Consider the following 12268-nt stretch of genomic DNA (forward strand, 5'->3'; position numbering starts at 1 on the left):
CACTGGGGGTAATGTTAACAGCTGGACAGATGGACAATCTTAAGAGCAGCGCTATGAAGCTGTTCAAAAGAGGGATCCTGAAAGTGAAGTTTCCTATAGCTAGAAAATGAGAGGGGGGGAGGAGAATCACATGCTTTCAAATCAAGGAGTAATTTTGCTTAATATGGTTCCTGATTATTTTATTATTAATCCCTAGCTTTGCTAACATTCTAAGTAGAACTTGAGATACTAGGTTTATAGTTTAAAAACAATGAGAGCAAATCAAACTTTGCTTTCATATCCAAATAGCCTTAGACGTATCCTTCAACCCATCTGGCATCTCAAGAGACCGACTGAATGCAGAGCGCTCCAGTTCACACTGCAGACTGGGGGGCCAATTCAGCACTTCCACCTCCCCTCCCTTTTGCTTATCAAGCCTGCCTGGGAAAGCACCCTCATTCACAGCTTCAGGGGCTGAAGCACTGTTATCCTGGGATCTGGATCCCCCCCCCCCCGCCATGAGCTAACATGGCTGCCAGTGCTTAAAGAAACATCCAGCTGTTCTGTGCAGTCACTTGAGGGGCACCAGATACACCCCTGTGAAGCCCACTTTCCGCTTCACCCGCACGGCTTCGTTCATGCTGACCACAAAATCCACCCTCCGGAGTTCACTCCCCTCCCCCTCACAGCTTCCTCAAGAACCTCCAACCACCACAAGCTGCAATGCTGAGTTAAGAGTTTCATCATCACTAACTGCCTACTCCTAGGGATTTTCCCATGGAGCTGCTCCCAGATCTGAGATACAAATCAGTTCAGCACACATGGGTGGCAAGCTAATTTCTGCTGAGGTCTTGGCACAGATCCTTGAAACAAAGGCAGAAACTGGCATTTGGCTGGGATCAACTAAATGATCAAACTATGCAAAGCATCTTCTTTTTGGCATCTCCCCAAATTAACAAACCAAGGCTCTTTTCCACCACCACTAAGTTGTGATGGTTGTTAAGCTGCATGGCAGAAAAGTTAGGGCAGCCACCGGGTGACATCAGGATGAGGTCACTGCTGCTGCTGCCTTGGGCTCCTTTGCCAATCTCACCAGCGATAGATGCAGGGCACTGGGGGGGGGGGGGAGGGAGCAGACTACAGCCTGTCCATCACAAGCCTGGAGGAAAGATCACCATTTTAGATGTTTTTCAGATTCAGAAAAGCCCAGAGAAAGAAAATCCACAGAGAGACATCAAAGCCCCCAGACCAAACAGCCAGGCTTCGCAACGATTTCACAAGGCACGTTTTGTGTTTACGTGGAGTCAGGCACGCTCCCCCCCCCCGCCCCACTTCCCCCATTCTCATCAACGCTTTTGTCTTTGAAAAGAAAGAGGAAAACCGCGGTACCTCTGCTCCCGGCACTTGTGCCTGTGTGCCAATTTCTTTATTGTTCTTTCCAGCTGCAAAGAGGAAAAATTTTAAAACTATCGAAACTGATTTTTAAAAGCAGAGGAAGCCAAAGCAGGCAGGAGTCGGAAAGGAGGAGCTGCTCCTCGAAAGACCTGTAATGCCCGATTTAAATGTCCATCCTCCATTTAGATTGATCCCCGGGGGGTGGAGGGGGAGAGCGGAGAGAGCGAAGCCTGCCTGCCTGCCTGGCGAGGCGAGGCGAGGCGAGGCAGGGCCGGTTACCTTGCCGAGCGCGAGTCCTCGTCAGGCCTTCCGCGCCGCCAGCAGCAGCCCCCCGTCTTCTCCTCTCTCCGGGTCTGCCCCAGCCCTCCTCAGCCCCGGCGAGCCTCCGCTGCTACCGAGCAGCCATCTTGCCTCATTCTCCTTGAAGCCGCGTTACAGACGCCCGGGTGCAGTCGGGGGCTCTTCTCCTGCCAGACGCCAGAGTCATTATCATACTGCCAAGCTCCCAGCCCTCTTCCCCCTCCCCAAGAAGCAAACAGGGTGGACGTGACATGCCATGCCCAGCCCGCCGCCTCCGCCGCCGCCGCCGCCGCCCGACGGAGGGGAGGGGAGGAGAGCGAGGGGAGGGGAGAGGAGAGGAGGGGAGGCGACGCCAGCCCGCCCGCCCGCCCGGCCCGGCCCGGCCCGGCCCGGCCCAGCCCCGGGCCAGCCCACACCGAGCAGCGGGCAGGCCTCCGCAGCCGCCCTCTCTTACCCCTCCTCTCGGAAGCGCTCACCTGCCAGAGGCAGGCCCCGAGCCACGCTCGCGCCTCTCCGGGCCCGGCCCGCCAGCAGCTTCCCCCGGCGGAGAGGAGCGCTCCGCCGCCGCGGGCTTCCGCTGCCCCATCCTCAGCGGGGCTGGGGTCCCGGGAAAAGAGACAGCTCCCCCAGCAACACGCGGGGAGGGGACGGTGGGCGGGGAGGAGCTGGGCCTGGGCAACCCAAGCAGTCCCGGGGCTGAGCGTCCGGTGCCGCCGGCGTCGGGCAGAAGAACGCGGCAGGCGCCTCGGGGCGCCCGCGCCCGCCAACAGCCCTTCCCGTCCCAGAGAGCCCGCAGTGGCTCGGGGCTTGTGCCCCCCTCCCCCCGCAAAGGTAGGCTGGGTGATTTCACTCTCTTCAGCAGGGTCAGAGGAAACATGATGTTTGCCATGTAAAAGCCTCGTTGTTGGCTGCTGTTGTTGTAACGTCTGCTACAGTCTATAAAGATCAGCGATTAATACTCCAGTTCAAACACACGGCATACAAATCAATCCATGAAGATCAACCGCAGCTCTGTCTTTTAAGGGGTACCACACATTCACGGGTGACTCAGCGATCATTAATCACGTCGAGACATAAATGGAGCCTTTACGCGCAGAGGCACTCTATCTGCTGAAGCCGACAGGAGAGGATGGTGCATGGACTGCAGGATACGCCAAGCTAAGAGCCAACAGAAAGACAACCGTTTTGGTTTAATGTAACGTGTGAATCCAGCCACTGGAACCTGTCGGCAGTGGCTTTTGGCTTAGTCTGATGGATGAACCTAGCCAACGATGATTAATAACCCTTCGGGGCCCAGCACCATCTGCGAATCCACTCTCAGCCCTACAGAGCACACTTGGCAGCCAAGAGCAGCAGAACCCCGCGGCATTGTTGCTTGTCCTCTTATTGTTTGTTCCAAAAGCACAAAGTGTGTCTCAAATGCAACCAGAGGGATTTCAAGTAGCAGGACAGATGCAGGAAGGATGGCTCCAAGCCACGAAGCCATACCTTCATGGGGTAGCCTGTTTCTCATCCCCAGGGTAAGTCACTCGCACAGGGATGCGGAAGATACAGACACCCTCGGTAGCTGATCGTTGTCTACTCTAAGCAGATTTACCCATCTGCAGAAACCCTTCCCAGACTGAAACCAGCTGCCCAAACTACTTTCCTGCCTACAGTCTGAGCCATTTCTGGGATCAGCAGACACCTGTGAGCTGCTCGCAGAGCCTGTCTGTGCATGCCAGAGATCGAACACAACCCAGGAGGAAATGTGGCTGCAACCTCTAGTGTGGGGACGGACGGCTGGGGATGTATGAATGGAGGGCTGCATGAATGGAGGGGCCCCTGGTGAACGGACTGTTATCGCTCACATCTGCCACACACAGGTACATAATCACTAGCAAGAAGAGGAGTGTCATTAGTGTCAACCTGCCAGTATTAAGACACTTCAAGGGAAAGTCATAACTTTTCTTCTTTAAACTACTTATGCACAAAGATGCACAGCACTAAATGCTCCCTATTTGTTTATTTGCATTCAGGTGAGCTTTAATTCCTGGTGCTTATCAGGATGAATCCCTGCAGTTTTCAAGGAGGTTTGCCACAGCCTTTTTCCGATTACTTTTTTCACTTTTCCAGCCTAGTTTGCAGCCCTGGGATTCGTAGTGACCTCCCACCCGAGGACTCCGTAGCTCCAATCCTGCCTTGCTTTGCATTCTATCTGGACAGCTACACACACCAGACAACTACTACAATTACACGCTTCCCAAGAGTAAGTGCAGTTCGGCAATGGAGCCAATTCCCTAGAGAAATAACTGCAGCATTCAAGGGGGAGCTGGACAGTCATCTGTCAGAAAAGCTTTAATCCATGGCCTAACTCTCCCCAAACTGCAGTACTCCACATCTTTCTTCCAAGTAGACATGAATAATTCATCTTGAATGGTACATAGGCTTTTTATATAGAACTGTTAATATCCACATTATTTTAATATGGATATTTATATTTTTGTTTTTATTGTTTCGGATTTCAATAGTAAGCTGCACAGAGTCACCCTCTGGGGGAGATGGGCGGCATACAAATTTAATAAATAAATAAATCGGGTTATTTAGAATTAATTTTTAATTAGACACATTTAATATGATTACACTCCTTGAATTTAATAATGTTTGCATCCCATTACAGTAAAAATTAAATTTTGTTTTCATGGATTGAACAAGTATGAAATGAGACCATCCACCACTACCCCAAAAAAAGGGGGGCAGCAAGAATAGGAAACCTGAATGCCACCAAGACAAGGAAATTGGAATATTTAGGACACAGGATACAACTGAAGTTTAGATCTTAAAAGAGTGGTCACAACCAATGTTCAAGCGGCCAGAACCCCCACGGCCCCTCGGCCCTTCATCTCCTGGGTTCCTATCCCAAGAGACCTAAAGCTGTCCTCAGCCAGACTGAAGGATGAGAAATCAGATTGTCAGTAGCCTAGTCCTGGGTGTGGACGGTCCCTGATATTTAAATGAGAAAGAATGGAAAAGACAGCAAGAGAGAGATTAGTCGTCCTGGGCCAGCAAGGCTCTAAGGCGGAAGTCCCGCTCCCCTGCTGAGACCCTTCCCAAACACTAAAGCTGTGGTCATCCACCCTTCCCCTCTCCTTGATAGTGACCTCCGGAATGACAATAGCACCAAAGCTTCTATCATTTGCCACAAAAGCCTGCTTTTAACCATCTCTCTTTGCCTTCTGTTTAATGACAAGCCTGTAGAAAGTGCCACCTTACAGTATAGAAAAATCAGTGCCCGAACTCTCCACAGCTTTGACCAAAACAGAACAGGCAGTGTGATAATGTCAAAATGCTAAATGTGTCCTTTCAAATTTCTACATAAAACTCTTCTACAGATTTCAGTGTCCAAAGCACATGTGCACACACAACAAGACACAAAAGTAAACAATATTATGTACCTAATGGCAATATTAGCTCAGAAGAGTTTCAAATTAAAGGAACGCCTAAAGCCATCAGCTTATACAAAATAACAATTTTGAACAAAGTAGCTACAAAGCATTTTTTTCTTTTTCTTTTTAATTGTGTATCTCCTCCAAAGGGTTTATATCAGAAGAGGCAATTATGGGATGACAGGGTCCAGCTGGGTGATACCAAGCATTGCAAGACTCTGGCATTCTCCTTCCACCATGCCTGGGAGCTGATCCTGGGGCTCCGTCCACAACCAGGATCCAAGAACAGCCAAAAGGTGCAGGGCATCTGATTCTCGAGGAAGCTGGTATTCAATACCTCCCTTCATCACTGCGCCTGGTCTTCCCTCCAGTGCTGCTGGACACGCTCTCCCACCCACCCCACCAGTCCAGTCAGCATTCCAGGGGTGCCCACTCAGAAGCCCTGGCATGCAGCCTTCTGCCAGGAAAGAGGCACGGCCAAGCTCCAAGAGGGTATGTTCCTGGCTGTGTTCACATAGCATGTGAAGCCACGGTTTAAACCCGGCTTACTGAATGGGCTGCATTTGCACAGCATACTAAACCATAAATCATGATTTACAGCCATAAGGACAGTAACCTGGCTGGGAGCTAGAGGGTTGGGGGGGTGATATAAACCAACAAAATAAATAATAAGCCACTAAATCAACAAACAAACCCAGGGAATCAGAGAACAGTGAGCACTTTCCAAATTCAGGGAGCCTATTATGACTACTAGGACTATGCCCTACCCCTAGAGAATGAACTGGGCATCCTCCCAGAGTCAATTTGGAGCTGGGTGGTGCCTAATTTGAATAAATTAAATTAAATTCCACTGCAGCTTGCACTAGTCAGATCACATTTGGAGCACTATGTCCATTCTGGCCACCACACTTTGAAAGTGACACGGAGAAGCTGTCCCAGGTTCAGAGGAGAGCTGCCAGAATGATAAAAGGGCTGGAAACCCTGTGTGGGCCAAATGGAGGGTCCAGGCATATTCACCTTGCCGAAGAGAAGACGGAGGAGAGATATGGTATTTGGCCTATAAATATCCAAAAAGCTGTTGCGTGCAAGCAGGAGAGGGACCTGTCTCAGTTGAAACCAAGAGCAGGACAAGGACCACCAGTTTGAAATTAACGGAAAGAAGATTCAGGCTGAATATCAGGAGGAATTTCCTGCCATAAGAGCCATTAAGCAGCAGAATAGGGGTGGCATTCCCCTTGGTGGAGAATTTTGAACAAGGGTTGGATGGCCCACCTCTCAGGAACGGCTGACTGGATTCCTGCCCCGAGCTCGACTAGGTGACCCATAAAATCCCTTCCAACTCATGCATTCTGTACGGTGGTGGCCATGGCCAGTCCCTTCCAGAATTTGTTTTCTAAGAACGCCTCTGGGTCCTTATGTGGGGCCCAAAGGCATTCCGGTAAACATGAAATGGAGGCTGGTGCTTTGTATTATTCCTGCTCTCCATCTACTTTTTTTAAATTAAAACAAATCAACCTTGACAGGACCCCCTGAATATGCCTGGAAGCACTTTGGTGCCCATGGGTATTGGGCTGCTTACCCCTGCCCTAGGCTATATAATGAAAACCAGTGTTTGAAATTAGAATTAAAGCTTGTAAGAACACTTGTATGTCACAGGCAGTCTGGATTGCCTCTCAGATTTATGGGAACAGGATAATAATAGGGTGAGGAAAGAAAACAGGAGCATCTCTGGACAGGTGTGCCTCACCTGGACACAGTCCTCACTGATTATACACAGCTGCCTAATTATTGGATGAGAATCTGTTTTGGATGGGAGCTACCAAGAGAAGCCGCCCCATCTCTATTCTTCTTTAGGCAGAAAATGCAGCCATGCTGCCTGTGCCCAAGTAGGCCTTTGAAGATGCCTCAAAGCTTTATTACTTTACTTCTCCAGAGAATGCCTCAAACTAAACTACCCTAAAACAAAGGTATTGATATTCATTAGGAAATACCTTAAGGCCCCAATTAAACAATTAATGGCAAACGTATTGAGCAGGTTAAATCTTTTAAATATCTAGGTGCCTATTTTCAGTCTTCTACTTGCTAGTCTTTCAAACAAGAGAGTTATTAGTAACAACCGAAAAAGCACCCGTTGCATTTGCTAAATTTGCAGGTCCATCTGGAAATAATTATGTCCCAGCAGCTATTAATCTATTTAAAGCTAAAGTTCTGGGTATGATGCTATATGGTGCTCAGCTGTGTAAGGAGTCCTCTAGCTTAGCAGTAGTTTAATCAATTTAAAAAAAAAAATCTTATGACAAGTCTTTTATTCAGCTTCTAATGCTTTAATAAGACTAGAACGGGCTACACTTCTTTTAGAGCCAGATTAAAACTTTGTCATCTCAGATTTTGGCTGAAGCAAGTCTACTGGGGAACTTCCTTGGTCAATCGCACCTTGCTAGACAGGTTCTCTTCCACCCTAAGAAAACAAATTAATGATGATTTGGCATACTGCAGACTTTCCTAGCATTATCTACTTTATCAGACACTGATAAAATTTTGGTTGAACTGAAACAAAGGATTTGAGATATAACCAATATTTCCCACCCCTTTTAGAGCACAATTTAGCGCAATTGCTCCCCCCTCCCCCGACTGTCTCTAAATGTTTCTTCAATATTCTATAAGCCCCGCATAGGAGACTATTTACTGTGGCCTGCATTGGGGCATTACCTATTAGGGCAGTGTTGTCCAAACTTGGCCACTTTAAGATGAGTGGACTTCAACTCCCAGTATTCCCCAGCCAGCCATGCTGGCTGGGGAATTCTGGGAGTTGAAGTCCACTCATCTTAAAGTGGCCAAGTTTGGACAACACTGTATTAGGGCAATAACTGGAGGATATATAAGCCCCCCATCTGAAAGCCACACTTGCTTTTGTTCAGACACAGAGGTAGAATCGGTGTCACATGTGCTATTAAGATGCCCGTTGTACACCCAGTGGCCATCAAATTTAATATGTCCAATTGTTAACAACTTTAATTGCCATTGTGACCAGGGGGCCATTACCCTTCTTTTGAGTGACCACTCTTCAGAAACCTCTAAGGTTGCAAAATTTCTATCAATAGCTACAGCTCTTAGAAGCCACCTGGTTCCTCCTTCATACTATTAACTGTTCACTGTTAATTGTCTCAGGATTTTCTTGCAATTTTTAAAACTATTTTATTATATTGTTTGTATTATTGGTCTTCTTCTTGTGTTTGGTCCTGGACCATAAATAAACTTTGATTGATATTAATGCCCCAGTGAATGGAATCTAGCCCTGGAGATTCCAATCTACCAAAAAGGATGTAGAGATTGACTTGCCAAGTACCATCCCATCAGCCTTCTCAGCGTGGTCAGTAAATTATATGCTAGACACCTGTATAATAAGCTTCTGGACTGGATCATAACCGAGAACATCCTGGCTGATGAGCAGGCAGGCATCAGAGAAGGCTGCCCACTCCTTGGCCATGCTTTAACTCTTCAACGTCTAGTTGAGAAACATTCCTCCAAAGCCCACTCAGCATTCTATGACCTTAGATGTGCCTCCAGTTTCATCTCCAGATCTAACTTATGGGAGAAATTGTACTCTTCCTCAATGGATAGGAGTATTTGGGCTCATCTACAAACTCCATGAAAATTCTTGGATGATGTGATGTAACATGTATGGACACTGCACCAAGGAAATCCCAGTCAAAAGAGGTGTGAGCCAAGGGCGCATTCCAGCTCCCCTCCTTTTTAATCTATTCATCAACCCCTCGTAGACAAAACGAACAATCCATCTCTCCATCCACCAAAATTGGGAAACTGACACATCTCTATTGTTCTAGACACCGATGATGCTCTGCTGCTCTCCCAGATGCAGATTGGGCTGAGGTGGGAACTTTATACACTTGCTGAGTATTGTCAAGAAGAAATGCTAGAAATCAACTACTCAAAAACCAAGGTCAAGTGTCCTAAGACACATGCCTGGCAGCTAAACAATCATCTAATAGAACAAGTCAAGACCTTTAAATACCCAGGGATTATTTTCCATGCCACGGTCAACCGTAAATCCCATGCCAGCCACGTCACCTTAAACACACAGAAAACAGCTTAAACTCTACAATCCTTCTTTGTTGTTGTTCAGTCATTGTGTCAGACTCTTCGTGACCCCATGAACCACATCGCGCCAGGCCTTCCTGTCCTTCACTGCCTCCCTGAGTTTGCTCAGTTTCATGCTCATTGCTTCAGTGATGCTATCTAACCATCTCATCCTCTTCCGTCCCCTTCTCCTTTTGCCTTCAATCTTTCCCAGCATCAGGGTCTTTTCCAAAGAGTCCTCTCTTCGCATTAGGTGACCAAGTATCTGAGCTTGAGCTTCATTATCAGTCCTTCCAATGAGCAGTCAGGGTTGATTTCCTTTAAGATTGACTGGTTTGACCTGCTAGCAGTCCAGGGGACTCTTAAGAGTCTTCTCCAGCACCACAGTTCAAAGGCATCAATTCTTCGGCGCTCAGCCTTCTTTATGGTCCGGCTCTCACAGCCATACATTACTAATGGAAAAACCATAGCTTTGATTATGCGGATCTTTGTCGGCAAGGTGACGTCTCTGCTTTTTAATATGCTATCTAGGTTTGCCATAGCTTTCCTCCCAAGGAGCAAGCGTCTTTTAATTTCATGGCTGCGGTCTCTGTCTGCGGTGATCTTGGAGCCCAAATAAATGAAGTCTGTTACTACTTCCATTTCTACCCCTTCTATTTGCCAGGAATTGATGGGTCCAGATGCCATGATCTTAGTTTTTTTAATGTTGAGTTTCAAGTCAGCTTTCGCACTCTCCTCTTTCACCCTCATCAAGAGGCTCTTTAGTTCTTCTTCACTTTCTGCCATTAGGGTGGTATCGTCTGCATATCTGAGGTTGTTGATGTTTCTCCCTGCAATCTTAATTCCGGCTTGTGATTCTTCCAGCCTGGCATTTCTCATGATGTACTCTGCATATAGGTTAAATAAGCAGGGTGACAGGATACAGCCTTGTCGTACACCTTTCCCTATTTTGAACCAATCGGTTGTTCCATGACCGGTTCTAACTGTTGCTTCTTGGCCCGCATACAGATTTCTCAGGAGACAGGTAAGGTGGTCTGGTACTCCCATCTCTTTAAGAACTTGCCACAGTTTGTTGTGATCCACACAATCAAAGGCTTTTGCATAGTCAATGAAGCAGTAGAAGATATTTTTCTGGAACTCTCGTGCTTTCTCCATGATCCAGTGAATGTTGGTGATTTGATCTCTAGTTCCTCTGCCTCTTCGAAACCCAGCTTGTACATCCGGTAGTTCTCGGTTCATGTATTGCTGAAGCCTAGCTTGTAGGATTTTGAGCATAACCTTGCTAGCATGTGAAATGAGTGCAATTGTGCGATAGTTTGAGCATTCTTTGGCGTTGCCCTTCTTTGGAATTGGAACATAAACTGACCTTTTCCAATCCCATGTTGCATTTTCCAAACTTGCTGGCATATTGAGTGCAGCACTTTAACAGCATCATCTTTTAGTATTTTAAATAACTCAGCTGGAATACTGTCATCTCCACTAGCTTTGTTGTTAGCAATGCTTCCTAAGGCCCACTTGACTTCACTCTCTAGGATCTGGCTCAAGGTCAGTGACCACACCAGCATGGACATCAGGGACATTAAGACCATTCCTGTATAGTTCTTCTGTGTATTCTTGCCACCTCTTCTTAATCTCTTCTGCTTCTGTTAGGTCCTTGCCTTTTTTGTCCTTTATCATGCCCATCTTTGCACTAAACGTTCCTTTGATATCTCCAATTTTCTCGAAGAGATCTCTAGTCTTCCCCATTCTATTGTTTTCCTCAATTTCTTTGCATTGTCCATTTAAGAAGGCCTTCTTATCTCTCCTTGCTATTCTCTGGAAATCTGCATTCAGTTGCTTATATCTTTCCCTTTCACCCTTGCTTTTCGCATTCCTTCTTTCCACAAAGCCTCATCAGACAGCCATTTTGCTTTCTTGCATTTCTTTTTCTTTGGGATGGTTTTAATTGCTGCCTCCTGTACAATGTTACAGACCTCTGTCCATAGTTCTTCAGGCACTCTGTCTACCAAATCTAATCCTCTAAATCTATTCATCACCTTCACTGTGTACTCACAAGGAATATGATCTAAGTCATACCTGTGTGGTCTAGTGGTTTTCCCTACGTTCTTCAATTTAAGCCTAAATTTTGCAGTAAGAAGCTCATGATCTGAGCCACAGTCAGCTCCTAGTCTTGTTTTTGCTGTCTCTATAGAGCTTCTCCATCTTTGGCTGCAAAGTATATAATCAATCTGTTTATTGTATATAAATATAGGTATTATAAATACCTATATTTCGGTATTGACCATCTGGTGATGTCCATGTGTAGAGTCATCTCTTGTGTTGTTGGAAAAGACTGTTTGCTATGACTAGCTTGTTCTCTTGACAGAACTCTATTAGCCTTTGCCCTGCTTCATTTTGTACTCCAAGGCCAAACTTGCCTGTTATTCCGATTACTCCTTGACTTCCTACTTTAGCATTCCAATCCCCTATGATGAAAAGGATATCTTTTTTTGGTGCTAGTTCTAGAAGGTGTTGTAGGTCTTCATAGAAGCAGTCAACCTCAACTTCTTCAGCATCAGTGGTTGGGGCATAGACTTGGATGACTGTGATGTTGAATGGTTTGCCTTGGATTCGCACTGAGATCATTCTGTCGTTTTTGAGGTTGTACCCCATTACTGCCTTTCCCACTCTCTTATTGACTATGAGTGCTACTCCATTTCTTCTAAGGGTTTCTTGCCCACAGTAATAGATATAACGGTCACCTGAATTAAATTCACCCATTCCCGTCCATTTCAGTTCGCTGATTCCCAAGATGTCGACGTTCAATCTTGTCATCTCATGTCTGACCACATCCAGCTTGCCTTGGTTCATAGATCTTACATTCCAGGTACCTATACAATATTGTTCTTTGCAGCATCGGACCTTCTTTTCGCTTCCAGATACATCCACAGCTGAACGTCCTTTCGGCTTTGGCCCAGCCGCTTCACTCTTTCTGGAGCTACTTGGAATTGCCCTCCGCTCTTCCCCAGTAGCATATTGGACACCTTCCGACCTGAGGGGCTCATCTTCCGGCGTCATATCTTTTAGCCTTT

At 46.8% G+C, this 12268-nt stretch overlaps 1 protein-coding gene across 8 annotated transcripts in view; it reads right to left on the minus strand.

The window, feature by feature from the left end:
* TET3 (tet methylcytosine dioxygenase 3) overlaps nt 1–2016 on the minus strand; it is a 79569-nt gene extending 77553 nt beyond the window's left edge. For all 8 annotated transcript variants that reach the window (XM_088152054.1, XM_088152055.1, XM_088152048.1 and 5 more), the window contains exon 1: nt 1654–2016. The gene's annotated coding sequence lies outside the window, so the exon portion shown is untranslated. The remainder of the gene's footprint in view (nt 1–1653) is intronic.
* Between the last annotated feature and the right edge of the window lie 10252 nt (nt 2017–12268).

Source organism: Python bivittatus, unplaced genomic scaffold (genome assembly GCF_059951505.1).
Source record: "Python bivittatus isolate LINGU-HERP-01145 unplaced genomic scaffold, Pbiv_v1 ctg000680_np1212, whole genome shotgun sequence".
NCBI classification, from domain to species: Eukaryota; Metazoa; Chordata; class Lepidosauria; order Squamata; family Pythonidae; genus Python; species Python bivittatus.